The following is a 15359-nucleotide window of genomic DNA, read 5'->3' as shown; positions in this document are numbered from 1 at the left end:
CACTGATTTCAGCTCTATGTACATGAAACAGCTTAGACTGAAATGCTAGGTGTATGTATTGACTTCAGTACATGACCTTTAATTGTTTTGTTTATTTCAGTAAGCTCTACACCCTGCGTGGGGCTTGAATTCATGACCCTGAGATCAAGAGTTGCACGTTCCACCAACTAAACCAGCCAGGCACCCCTATGACCCTTAATTGGCAAGCTATGAAGTTAGAACTTGTATTTAACTGGCAATCAGACTAAGAACTTAATTTGTACAGAAGTGCAGGTCTGCTATTAAGTGGGATTCATTGTGATGCCTCTGCATTCATTCTCTTGCCTCACCTGTTACTTGAAGATGGCATGCTATGTAATTTGGCCTGTTGTAATAGTGATAGAAATGATACCTTTCTAAAGAAGGGGTTTAGTATGATATGCTGCTGCTTGAGGGCTTGCACTTGTAGAATTGCATTCCCTTCTGCTGTGCTATCTTTTTCTTTTTTTTTTTTAAGACTATTTATTTGACAAGGGGTGGAGCAAGATGGCGGAGGAGTAGGAGACCTGGATTTTGTCTGGTCTCAGGAATTCAGCTGAATAGGGATCAAACCATTCTGAACACCTACGAACTCAACAGGAGATCGAAGAGGAGAGTAGCAACAATTCTCTGAACAGAGAAGTGACCACTTACTGGAAGGTAGGACATGCGGAGAAGTGAATCCGAGGCGATATTCCGGAGGATAGACGGCGGGGGAGGGAGGCCTCCGTCGGCCGCTTCTGGCAAGTGATAGAGCCGCGGAGCACAAAATCGAACTTTGAGAAGTTGGCTCCGTGGAGGGACGTCGCTCCAGTGGCTAAGCGGGGGTGGAACCCTCGCGGGACAGTGTGGTCTCAGGACCCTCGGGGTCACAGAAAGACCGGGGGTGCCTGAGTGCGGCAGAGCTCCCAGGTATTGGAGCAAGGAAGCCGGCTGCAGAGACGGAGCCGAGGCACGGGCTCTCAGCTTGGGGTGGCCATAAGCTGTGATCTGCGGCCCAGTCAGGACACTGCTCCTCCAGCAAGGACCCTTCCTCCCCCGGGGGGAGTGGCGTGGGGGCGCACCGTGGGGATCTGCTGGGTTTGGAGACTCCACACGGGGTCGGGTGCCAGACATAGAAACGCTCGGTCACAGGCCGGGTGAGCACGGAGTGCGGCTGGACACCGGGGACATGGGAGCGACTGGCTGCTTTTCTGTGGGGGAGCACTGAGGAGCGGGGCCCCGAGTTCCTGCCTCGTCTGGGGCGGAGATTGGGAGGCCGCCATTTTCACTGTCGTCCTCCAAAGCCGTAGGGAAAGCTTTCAGGGAACAAAAGCTCCTGAGAGCAAACCCAAGCAGCTTGCTTAGCTGGGACCGACAAGGGCAGGGCAATTCCGCCTCCGGCAAAGACATTTGGGAACCATGGCAACAGGCCCCTCCCCAAGAAGATCATCACGAACAGCCAGCAAGCCAAGACCAAGTTTACCGATGAAGGAGAACGGGAGAACTCCAGCGCTAGGGGAATACTGCACATAGAATTCATGGTTTTTACCATGATTCATTAGTTTTTCAAAGTTAATTTTTTAACTGTTTTTTTAATATCTCTTTTTCCCTTTTTCAACCAACATCTTATCAATCCTTTTTAAAAAAACATTTTTTATTTTTCATTTTTAGAGTCATATTTTATCCCTTCATAGTAGTTACCCTTATTTTTGGCATATATATATATATCAGTTGTTCTCTCTTTAAAATTTTGAGATACAGTTTCTTCTAACAGATCAAAATATAACCAAAATCACTAGTGTATGGCTTTGTTCTAGTCTCCTGCCTGATCACATTCTCTCCCTTTTTTTTTAAAATCTTCTTTCTTTTTTCAAACAACTTCTTATTGTATCAATTCCTTTTATAAAATCTTTTATACTTTTCATCTTTACAGTCATCTTCCATCCCTTCATTGTGTCAACCCTTATTTTGTACATATATAAGTCTTTCTTCCTTTTAAATTTTAGGAGGCACTTTTTTCTAACAGACCAAAATACGCCCAAAATCCAGTGTGTGGCACTGATCTATGCACTAGCCTGATCATATTTGATCATATTCTGTTTTTTTCTTATTGTTCTGTTTTTGTTTTTATCTTTTTCTTTTTGTTTTTTTTTCTTTCTTTTCTCTTTCTTTTTTCTTTCTTTCCTTTTCTTTCCCCCTGGTTTCAGGTCTTTTCTGATTTGTATAGAGTACATTTGCTGGGGACGTTGTTAACCTGTTAGCATTTTGTTCTCTCATTCATTTATTCTCCTCTGGACAAAATGACAAGACGAAAAAAATCACCTCAGCAAAAAGAACAAGAGATAGTGCCGTCTGCCAGGGACCTACTCAATAGGGACATTAGTACGATGTTGGACCTAGAGTTCAGAATCATGACTTTAAAGATACTAGCTGGGCTTGAAAAAAGCGTGGAAGTTATTAGAGAAACCCTTTCTGGAGAAATAAAAGAACTAAAATCTAACCAAGTGGAAATCAAAAAGGCTATTGATGAAGTGCAATCAAAAATGGGGGCACTAACTGCTAGGATAAATGAGGCAGAAGAGAGAATCAGCGATATAGAAGACCAAATGATGGAAAATAAAGAGGCTGAGAAAAAGAGAGAGAAACAACTACAGGATCATGAGGGCAGAATTCGAGAGATAAGCGATACGATAAGATGAAACAACATTAGAATAATTGGGATCCCAGAAGAAGAAGAAAGAGAGACTGGGGCAGAAGGTATATTGGAGCAAATAATAGCAGAGAACTTCCCTAATGTGAGGAAGGAAACAGGCATCAAAATCCAGGAGGCACAGAGAACCCCTCTCAAAATCAATAAAAATAGGTCAACACCCCGACATCTAAGAGTAAAACTGACGAGTCTCAGAGACAAAGAGAAAATCCTGAAAGCAGCTCGGGAGAAGAGATATGTAACCTACAATGGTAGAAATATTAGATTGGCAACAGACCTATCCACAGAGACCTGGCAGGCCAGAAAGGACTGGCATGATAGCTTCAGAGCACTAAACGAGAAAAATATGCAGCCAAGAATACTATATCCAGCTAGGCTCTCATTGAAAATTGAAGGAGAGATAAAAAGCTTCCAGGACAAACAAAAACTAAAGGAATTTGCAAACACGAAACCAGCCCTCCAAGAAATATTGAAAGGGGTCCTCTAAGCAAAGAGAGAGACAAAAAGCAGCACAGATCAGAAAGGAACAGAGACAATATACAGTAACAGTCACCTTACAGGCAATACAATGGCACTAAATTCATACCTTTCAATAGTTACCCTGAACGTAAATGGGCTAAGTGCCCCAATGAAAAGACACAGGCTATCATACTGGATTAAAAAACAAGACCCATCCATATGCTGTCTGCAAGAGACTCATTTTAGACCCAAAGACACCCCCAATTGAAAGTGAAGGGGTGGAAAACCATTTACCATGCTAATGGACACCAAAAGAAAGCTGGGGTGGCAATCCTTACATCAGACAAACTAGATTTTAAACCAAAGACTGTAATAAGAGATGAGGAAGGACACTATATCCTACTTAAAGGGTCAATCCAACAAGAAGATCTAACAATTGTAAATATCTATGCCCCGAACATGGGAGCAGCCAATTATATAAGGCAAATAATAACAAAAGCAAAGAAACACATTGACAGCAATACAATAATAGTGGGGGACTTTCACACCCCCCTGAATGAAAGGGACAGATCATCTAAGCAAAAGATCAACAAGGAAATAAAGACTTTAAATGACACACTGGACCAAATGGACTTCACGGACATATTCAGAACATTCCATCCCAAAGCAACGGAATACACATTCTTCTCTAGGGCCCATGGAACATTCTCCAGAATTGATCACATCCTAGGTCACAAATCAGGTCTCAACCGATTGGGATTATTCCCTGCATATTTTCAGACCACAATGCTTTGAAACTAGAACTCAATCACAAGAGGAAAGTTGGAAAGAACTCAAATACATGGAGGCTAAAGAGCATCCTAACCAAAGAATGAATGGGTCAACCAGGAAATTAAAGAAGAATTAAAAAAATTCATGGAAACCAATGAAAATGAAAACAAAACTGTTCAAAATCTTTGGGATACAGCAAAGGCAGTCCTGAGAGGAAAGTATATAGCAATACAAGCCTTTCTCAAGAAACAAGAAAGGTCTCAAATACACAACCTAACCCTACACCTACAGGAGCTGGAGAAAGAACAGCAAAGAAAGCCTAAACCCAGCAGCAGAAGAGAAATAATAAAGATCAGAGCAGAAATCAATGAAATAGAAACAAAAAGAACAGTAGAACAGATCAACGAAACTAGGAGCTGGTTCTTTGAAAGAATTAACAAGATTGATAAACCCCTGGCCAGACTTATCAAAAAGAAAAGAGAAATGACCCAATCAACAAAATCATGAATGAAAGAGGAGAGATCAAAACCAACACCAAAGAAATACAAACAATTATAAGAACACATTATGAGCAACTCTATGCCAGCAAATTAGATAACCTGGAAGAAATGGATGCATTCCTAGAGATGTATCAACTACCAAAATTGAACCAGGAAGAAATAGAAAACCTGAACAGACCTATAACCACTAAGGAAATTGAAGCAGTCATCAAAAACCTCCCAACAAACAAAAGCCCAGGGCCAGATGGCTTCCCAGGGGAATTCTATCAGACATTTAAAGAAGAATTAATACCTATTCTCCTCAAACTGTTCCAAAAAATAGAAATGGAAGGAAAACATCCAAACTCATTTTATGAGGCCACCATTACCTTGATCCCAAAACCAAAGACCCCATCAAAAAGGAGAACTACAGACCAATATCCTTGATGAACATGGATGCAAAAATTCTCACCAAAATACTAGCCAATAGGGTCCAACAGTACATTAAAAGGATTATTCACCATGACCCAGTGGGATTTATCCCTGGGCTGCAAGGCTGGTTCAACATCCGCAAATCAATCAACGTGATACAATACATTAACAAAAGAAAGAACAAGAATCATATGATCCTCTCAATAGATACAGAAAAAGCATTTGACAAAGTACAGCATCCTTTCTTGATCAAAACTCTTCAGAGTAGAGGGATAGAGGGTACATACCTCAATGTCATAAAAGCCATCTATGAAAAACCTACAGCCAATATCATTCTCAATGGGGAAAAGCTGAGAGCTCTTCCCCTGAGGTCAGGAACGCGGCAGGGAGGTCCACTATCACCACTGCTATTCAACATAGTATTAGAAGTCCTAGCCACAGCAATCAGACAACAAAAAGAAATCAAAGGCATCCAAATCGGCAAAGAGGAAGTCAAACTCTCACTCTTTGCAGATGATATGATACTGTATGTGGAAAACCCAAAAGACTCCACCCCAAAACTGCTAGAACTCATACAGGAATTCAGTAAAGTAGCAGGATATAAAATCAATGCACAGAAATCAGCGGCATTCCTATACACCAACAACAAGACAGAAGAGAGAGAAATTAAGGAGTCGATCCCATTTACAATTGCACCCAAAACCATAAGAGACCTAGGAATAAATTTAACCAAAGAGGCAAAGGATCTGTACTCAGAAAACTATAAAATACTCAGGAAAGAAATTGAAGAAGACACAAAGAAATGGAAAAACATTCCATGCTCATGGATTGGAAGAACAAACATTGTGAAGATGTCAATGCTTCCTAGAGCAATCTACAAATTCAATGCAATCCCCACCAAAATACCAACCACTTTTTTCAAAGAAATGGAACAAATAATGCTAAAATTTGTATGGAACCAGAAGAGACCCCGAATAGCCAGAGGAATCTTGAAAAAGAAACGCAAAGCTGGCGGCATCACAATTCCGGACTTCAGGTCTATTACAAAGCTGTCATCATCAAGACAGTATGGTACTGGCAAAAAACAGACACATAGATCAATGGAACAGAATAGAGAGCCCAGAAATGGACCCTCAACTCTATGGTCAACTCATCTTTGACAAAGGAAAGAATGTCCAATGGAAAAAAGACAGTCTCTTCAACAAATGGTGTTGGGAAAATTGGACAGCCACATGCAGAAGACTGAAACTGGACCATTTCCTTACACCACACACAAAAATAGACTCTAAATGGTTGAAAGACCTAAACGTGAGACAGGAGTCCTCAAAATCCTAAAGGAGACCACAGGCAGCAACCTCTTCAACCTCAGCCGCAGCAACTTCTTCCTAGAAACATCGCCAAAGGCAAGGGAAGCAAGGGCAAAAATGATCTATTGGGATTTCATCAAGATAAAAAGCTTTTGCACAGCAACGTCCACAAAACCAAAAGACAACCAACAGAATGGGAGAAAATATTTGCAAATGACACATCAGATAAAGGGCTAGTATCCAAAATCTATAAAGAACTTATCAAACTCAACACCCAAAGACAAATAATCCAATGAAGAAATGGGCAGAAGACATGAACAGACATTTTTTCAAAGAAGACATCCAAATGGCCAACAGACACATGAAAAAGTGCTCAACATTGCTTGGCATCAGGGAAATCCAAATGAAAACCTCCATGAGATACCACCTCACACCAGTCAGAATGGCTAAAATTAACAATTCAGGAAATGACAGATGTTGGCAGGGATGTGGAGAAAGGGGAACCCTCCTCCACTGTTGGTGGGAATGCAAGCTGGTGCAACCCCTCTGGAAAACAGTATGGAGGTTTCTCAAACAGTTGAAAATAGAGCTACCATACGATGCAGCAATTGCACTACTGGGTATTTACCCCAAAGATACAAATGTAGAGATCCGAAGGGGTACGTGTACCCCGATGTTTATAGCAGCAATGTCCACAACAGCCAAGCTGTGGAAAGAGCCAAGATGTCCATCGACAGATGAATGGATAAAGAAGAAGTGGTATATATACACAATGGAATATTATGCAGCCATCAAAAGGAATGAGATCTTGCCATTTGCAACGACGTGGATGGAACTGGAGGGTGTTATGCTGAGTGAAATAAGTCAATCAGAGAAAGACATGTATCATATGACCTCACTGATACGAGGAATTCTTAATCTCAGGAAACAAACTGAGTGTTGCTGGAGTGGTGGGGGGTGGGAGGGATGGGGTGGCTGGGTGATAGACACTGGGGAGGGTATGTGCTATGGTGAGCGCTGTGAATTGTGCAAGACTGTTGAATCACAGATCTGTACTTCTGAAACAAATAATGCAACATATGTTAAGAAAAAAGAAAAAGAAGATAGCAGGGGGGGAAAAATGAAGGGGAGTAAGTCAGAGGGGGAGACGAACCATGAGAGACAATGGACTCTGAAAAACAAACTGAGGGTTCTAGAGGGGAGGAGGGAAGGGGAATGGGGTAGCCTGGTGATGGGTATTAAAGAGGGCACATTCTGCATGGAGCACTGGGTGTTATGCACAAACAATGAATCATGGAACACTACATCAAAAACTAATGATGTAATGTATGGTGATTAACATAAGAATAAAAAATTAAAAAAAAAATATTTGCAAATCATGTATCTGATAAGAGACTTGTATCCAGTATGTATATATGTTTGTATGTGTGTGTATGTATGTATATATATACATATACATCTCATATATATAACTCAAAACAATAAAAGATAAATAACCCAATTTAAAAATGGACAAAGGATTTGAATAAACATCTATCCAAAGAAGATATACGAATAGCTGATAAACACATGGAAAGATGCTCAAGATCATCCTTCATTTGGGAAATACAAATAAAAACCACAATGAGATATCACTAGTCAATACCAGGATGGCTAAAATAAAAAAGACAGATTGATGAAAACATGTAGAAATTGAAACCTCAGATATTCCTGGTGAGAATGTAAAATGCTATAGCCACTTTGGAAAATTTGGCAATTCCTCAAAATGTTAAACATCGAGTTACTGAATGGCCTAACAATTCTATTTCTAAATGTATACCTAATTGATTTTAAAACAAAAGTTCACATACAAAAAAAAAACATGTATACAAATCGTCCTAGGAGCATTATTCATAATAGGCCAAAGTGGAAACAGCCCAAATGTCCATCAACCAATGGATGCCTAAATTAAAACATGGTATACCCATACATTGGAGTATCATTCAGCCATAAATAGGGATGAAGTACTGTTCATGCTATTAACATGGACCTTTCAAGGATGAACCTTGAAAACATGCTAACTTTAAAAAGTCAGACATAAAAGGCTACATGTTGTATGATTCCATTTATATGACACATCCCGAATAGGCAAGTCCATAGAGACAGGAAGTAGACTGGTGGCTGCCAGAGAATGGGGAAATAGGGACTAATTGGTCATGTGTGCCAGGTGTCCTTTGGGAGGGTGATGAAAATGTTCTGAAATTTTTGATGATGATTATACAACCCTGAATTATACTAAAAAACACTTAAATTGTATACTTTAAAGGGGTGAATTCTATGGCATGTGAATGATATCGCAATGAAGCTGCTATTAAAAAATAAAATCAAAATATATTCTAGAAGGCTATAGATAAGCTAATAGTGTGTAGACATGCAGTCATTATTAAGGATGGTCAGGAATGTTTGGGGGTTATCTCTATCTTCTTTCAAATGATGCTATAATGGACAGAAAGAAGTGCTTTGTTGCTTGAAACATACAGAGAAAGAGCTAATTTAGTATTTCTTTAATGCTGCCATCCTTCAATGCTTCATTAAAAAGAATATAGTAGGTGGCCCAAGGAAACTATAAAGCCTCAAACTACAGCCAAATTTCAATTAAACCAAAGTTTAATTTCTGCATATTATATGCAACTCTGAGCCCAGGGAGTGAATAATCTTTCTTTGCAATGTATAAGTAGTGCTTCTCTTACCTGCCTCAGGACACATTTAGATGAAAGAAAACACATTAAATTATTGATGTAATGATTAATTGAAAGTCCCCTTAAATTATCGAGCATATTTATAGCAACGTCCTTTGGCCCTGTGCAGGCAAAACTACAACTCTTACAAGTATGTTCAAAATCAGTCATGTGTACCTTTCTTTCTTCTTTCTTTTTTTTTTTTTTAGATGAATTACAGTATTGAAGGAAGCAGAATGAATGCTTAGGATGTCATCCGGATAATGGCTGACTTTTTCTGTGCCTCCTCAGATAGAACTACACTCCTTTAGCTCAATATAGAACATATTTGGACTGAATCTCCTTAGTGTTTCAAGTAAATTCCAGTGCTGCCCATGGTGCTAGATAGAGTATCCAGGTGGGATTTCTGGTGATATCACCAGTTCTGTCACTATTGAGTCTGAGCTTGGGATAGTAATATGAGTAATCAGAACCATTTACTAGCCTAAGAAAAACAGATATGTGTGTGTGTGTGTGTGTGTGTGTGTGTGTGTATACATATATCTGTGAAGCATATATAACTCACTGCCAGTGTAACACTCAGGCAGGTGCATTTTCAGGGAACTAAAAGGGGATGGGAGGTAAGAATGAAATGGTCATCATGGGTAGGACAAGTGAACATTTTGCTGGACAGATAATATTTTTATTTTAAAGGGTATTTAAAAAGGTTGATTCTAGGGGCATCTGGGTGGCTCAGATGGTTAAAAGGTTGATTCTAAACCATCTTGACTAGAAATCAATCCATCTAGAAATTGGAAACTTAAAAATATACAGAACGCCAGGCCCTAACCCCAATCAATTTCTTCAGAATCTTGGTACAGGGCTTGGGCACACATGATTCTACTTGTATCCAGACTTTAAAAACTACCGGTTTGAACAGATAGATATGCAGTTATACCTTCTTTGCTGAGTCAGAAAAGTTTCACCATTCCTCTTCATAACATCTTCTAAACCGGTAACAACCACCATCATCAATACATTATTTCCTTCCTACTTTCTCCAGCTGAAGACTGGAAAGGATTAAAATTTATCCCACAGACTCTGGCAAGGGATTGCCCCTCATTTCCACTTTTTTCCACTATCTTTGGTAGATGAGAAACACATGTATATTTAACTCACAACAAAAACAACAGTCAGAGTAATTTTTCAGTGAAGTAGGATTCCCCTATTAACCTAAAGGGACACTATATGAAATGGTGCATTTTCAGAGTTGTCTCTGGTACAGTTGGTACAGTCATTCACAAGCTGGTATATAGGCATGATTTCTCAATCTCAACACGACTGACATTTGAGCTGGATAATTCTTTGCTATCGGGGGATGTCTTGTCTATTATAGGATGTGTAGCAGCATCCCTGGTCTCTAACCTCTAGATACCAGGTATGACAACAAGAAATGTCTCCAGACATTGTCAAATGTCCCTTGGGAGCAGAGGTAAAATTGCCCTGGTTGAGAATACCTGGTGTATAGTTTTGTAAGAACTTAGCCCCATATCGAAATTACAATATTTACACTAAACCTTCTGTTTACCACACTGAGTATCACTCACTTTGACATTTATATGATGAAAAATATTTCAAATTTGGCTCACGTCTAGGAGTCTAATTATATATAGTATCTCTTAATGCCAAGGAGCATTTTCTATTGAAGTCAATTTCTACAGCATAGTTATAACCAGCTTCCTGCGTTGCTCCAGGCAAAAGAGAAAAATAAGATCTGACACACACACATTCTGCAATAGATGTCCGTATAAATGGCCCTTGATGGATCAAGCTAAGACTCAGTTTTAGGAAAGTTGTTTTGTCTGATTCACATTTTCTGTGAGTTTACTCTTTGACTAACGTAGCCCTTAGGGTTGGGGAAGTTGAAGTGTCTTGTATTTTTGTTTAAAAGACCTTTCCTGGAATTGAACACAATTTTGTTAGAGAAAACCATATAGTATGGATAAATGGGAGTGAATAAAAATATGAGGTATAAATTTCAAAGTTCAAAGTCAAGAGCATACCAGGGATTCCCTAACAGAACAAAGAACATTGAGCCAATTAATCAGAAAATTAGGTATTTTAGAGTTGAATTACTTGTGTCATGATTTTTTTTTCTTCCCTTTGCTGGGAAGACATGAACAAATCATCCAATCTCAGAAACTTAGCTAAAAGAAAGCCTTTATTGCAAACAAAGGCAGAGACAGTGTAGTTAAAAGTCAAAAGCCATGGAAAATGAATATTTTTAAAATTCCTTTGGAATTACAAGGCACAGCCCCCTGACTAATAGCACAGAAATGATGGCCCATGATTACAATTTTTTGCCCCAGTAAATATACACTATTTGCATTATATTTGGAATAAAATAGCAACAAGGAAGACCACTTTGACACAGCTTGGCGCTTATAATGTCATTCTTTGCCTTCCTGTGAACATTCCATTTTTGTACAATGCTAAAGAAATCACATTTTCATTTTTCTGTAATTCATTATGGCTCATTGCTGGAGCAACTGCCAAACCAGTCAATTTGTATAAATAATAGAACAAGCTTCCATTGTCTCTCATCTGACTCAGTGCCAAGTAGTCGGTCTACCTTTTCCAAGAGGGAAATCATGTTTTTAAACTCTTTATCTAATTTTAATGTCCCTGGAGTTATACACAGTAAATTCTTTTGGAACCCTGAACTGAGGGTATGGAATCAAGCACTTACTCCTTTAAATTAGGTCATATAAAGACTACTGATTCTCATGTTGCCATTAGATAAAGAACAAAACCCTATGTGAGTATTTGAAAGCCCAAGTGAATTTGTTTTCCTTCTGGTTTTTTAAAACAGTGGCACTTCAGTGACCTTGGTTTTTCTAAATTACTCATCTCCCAGCACATCAATTAATGTTTGCTTAATTCAGATTTCAGGAATCCATCACACTTCCCTGAAGAAGTGAAAATGGCTGTGTGCTTCTTGTTTGACAACTTTAACTCTCAGTTTGGTTTTTGTTTTTTAGCAATAGCAGTGAGCAGAATAGATACAATCTTCTTACTCTTCATATAATTCATAGCATCCAAAATTTACAAAAGAGAAATATTCAGTGGTTAAAAAGCTAAGGGTCTGTAAAAGTGAGTGGGTACATAGCTATAGGGTCATCCTTACATACCTGTAGGTTATGACTTACATGCCTAAAATTCTTAGAGATTTATTCCTTTGAATAGCAATTCATCTCTTAAAGATCCCTTTTGCTACTTTAAAAGTCTTGTCCGCAGGTGATTTTAGATTTACGGAAAAGTTGCCAAGACAGTACAAGAGAGTTTCCATATACCCTTCACTCAACTTCCTCTAATGGTAAACTCCTCACATAACCATGGTACATTTGCCAATACTAAAGAATTAACATTCAGATTTTACTCGTTTTTCTGATGATGTCCTCCCCCTCCCCACAAGTATCCAATCCAGGGCACTACATTACATTTAGTAAGATTCCTTTTAAAAATACAAAGATTTCCAGGCAGTGTAATTTATTAAATTACCAACCAACCTTATTATGAACTCATTTATTACATCAATCTTCTTCTGGAAGGAAAAGATAAGGGCAGCATAAAAATCCTGGGCATGTGTGGGAATATAAAGGAATTGTGAAGGGAAGGAAATGCTGCCAAGATAGGAGGTAACAAATCAAAGCCAAAAGACATTCCATTTTGCCTGGGGCAGGCCCTGTGCAGCTATGTGTAATTAGCTTCCTCAATTACTACATCTGACAAACTAATTTTCATTTGAGAGAAAACAACAAATCATTAATTATGGTAATAAGTCACGGATTAAAATCTTTGTGTGTGGATTCTACATGCTCTGGGATTTGTGCCCTTGGTCGGCCGCCATTTTGCTTCCTCAGCCTCTCCAGCACCTCACTCCTGGGAATCCTGTGTGCAGACATCTCCGATGCCCAGCCCTGGACAGCACTACTCACTAACTCTGAACCAACTTTGCTAGTGGCTTTACCTCCTTGTGATGCCTTTAGTAGCTACAGTCTTGTTCTGAGAGCTACTTGAAAGCAAAGATGTATTTTTAGAAGCAGCAAAGTATTGTGATTAAGAGCATGAACTTTGTACTCAAATTTGGATTCAGATCTTAGCCACCACTTAATAGTCTTGATCTTGGTCATCAAATCAAATAAGCTCCCCAAGCCTCAGTTTACTCATCTGTAAAACAGGGGCAATAATGGAGGATCTCGGGGATCAGCCATGATTCTCGAGAACCTCTACTGCTTTCTTTAGCTCCTTTACTGCCTGGCCGACCTGGGATCCTTTTCTTCACATGAACATCCCTACGGCACTCCTTTTCTCCCTTCCACATTGTCTCCTTGGACTTCAGACTTGTACCTAGGCACCTGCTAACAAGACCTCCTGGTTATAAGGCCAAGCACTATGCGAGGCACTCAGGATAAGGATAAAGCAGTGAACAAAAGATGTCTTATGCCCTCAAGAAGTTTACACTAGAGTCAGCCACAGCTGGAGTTCTAGATACAAACCGCCCTTTCTCTAGGTTGACTGGGTTGGCAGCCCAGATTTGTCACTGGGCTCCAATGAAGGGAAATTCCAACAACAGTCTTCCTTGGCCTGAACTGACTCCTGCCTGGGCCAGAGCCTCTAGCCATTCTCTGCAGTAGGGTCAAGTTTGTGAGCATTGGTGTCAGACCTATCCCCCCCTTTCTACTTGCTTTTCATATGTTGGGGGTTGCCGTGACCACCACACCCAGTAAGAGAGTCGCACTTTACAAGAACAATAAGAACATCCGCGAGGTTACAACCTTACTAGAAATAATAAACTGAAACAGTGTCAGAATTATCTACCTTAAGTAACTGGTTTAGAGATTCAAATACTTTGGACTTCCAGGTCTTTTGAATATTGAGTAGGAAACTCATGGGGAATTACACAGCTAGTGATAGTCCTAGTTTCAAATCCTGCATTGTCTATCAATAATATGCATTTTCATATGAATAGATCTGGTTAAAACAGAAGCAATTATATTTAGAACAATGGCAAAATTATATTGTTCCACAAGCTGTACCACTGTGGGGAGAGACCAATGCTTCTGGAGTACATGCTGCTCCATAAGTATTCCTTCATCACTTATTACACTTATAGTCAGAGGCCCACTTTCAGTTCCTCTGACCACCTAACCATTTCCTACCACAGGACGTTTGCATTTGCTGTACACTTACCTTTAAGGGAATTTTCTTCCACAGACCAACTTATAGTCAACCCTGAGGTCTCATCCTAAATGAACCTGTTGCTAAGGACCCTGGGCTTATGACCTGAGCTGAAGGCAGACTCTTAACTGACTGAGCCATGCAGATGCCCAGCTGATGCATATTTCTAAGGCTTAGGAAAATCTATGGCATCTAGTGAATGATCAATAAATACCTGCTGAATTACTGAATAAATGAGAAACAAAATAAATACAAATCAGGTTCCTCTTGGTCAGTTTACCATTTAGATAGAAGGAAAAGTTGTTTGTTCTTGAAATTTAAGTAAGAAAACAAAGGTAAGAGCAACAGGAGAGATAATAACTTTCACAAATTCAGAAGGAAAAAAATAAAGGAAACAATTTACTATATTCCAAATTTAGCAACAGGTTCTTGAAAAACTTTTTAGAGGGGGAAAAAATAAATAAAAATGATCAAGTGCTAAAAATTACCGTTTTCAGTAATAAAATCTAATTAAGATATGATCAAATAAACAGAAATTGATATTTACTTTGCATGACGCTTGCATATGTTTCTGAAAGGTATACGAGGGCATTCAAATATGAACTGTATAAAGGGAAATTGCTAGTTAAAGGATTACTACTGTGGGCACCTGGCTGGCTCAGTTGGTGGAGCACGCAACTCTTGATCTCAGGGTTGTGAGTTTGAGCCCCAGGTTGGGTGTAGAGATTACTTAAAAAAAAAAACAAACTCTTAAAGAAAAAAAGGATTACTATCATAAAACAAATCCCAATCCTTTAGTTGGTCTTTTTCTATAAACTTGGGTTTTCATACACTGAATTTAGTCTTAGACCAAAGTTCACGAGAGTTTAAATTAATTTAAATATAGGCATGCTATAAAAGTCACATAAATTCAAGAGACCCATATGTGAAATTTTGAAAAGCATTTTGTTTAGTAGCAAAGGATAATATTAGCACTGTGCATTAAATCCCTAGGAAAATAAACTAGGCTTCTAAGTACCAATATAATTATAAGACTCCTTATGAAATCAGAGTGCTGGTTCCATTTATAGACTTGGATTGGCTTCAGGGATGGGTATATAACTACAACTGAAACACCCAAACAGGGATTTTAAAAGTGTACCTTTCATATAAGGTATAGATACAAGAACTCCTCCAATGCTTGTTTTATTAAAACAAAAACAAAGCCTCAGAAGTAACCATGGTCACAATAGAAAACTATTTGTAAAATGCTAGCATTTTTTTT

General features: G+C 39.1%; 1 protein-coding gene across 2 annotated transcripts in view; it reads right to left on the bottom strand.

The window, feature by feature from the left end:
* Nucleotides 1-15359, bottom strand: part of RELN (reelin) — a 492672-nt gene that overhangs the window by 304626 nt on the left and 172687 nt on the right. The window lies entirely within an intron of this gene.

Source organism: Zalophus californianus, chromosome 12 (genome assembly GCF_009762305.2).
Source record: "Zalophus californianus isolate mZalCal1 chromosome 12, mZalCal1.pri.v2, whole genome shotgun sequence".
In the NCBI taxonomy this organism is placed as follows: domain Eukaryota; kingdom Metazoa; phylum Chordata; class Mammalia; order Carnivora; family Otariidae; genus Zalophus; species Zalophus californianus.
This window is presented reverse-complemented; position numbering and strand designations above follow the sequence as displayed.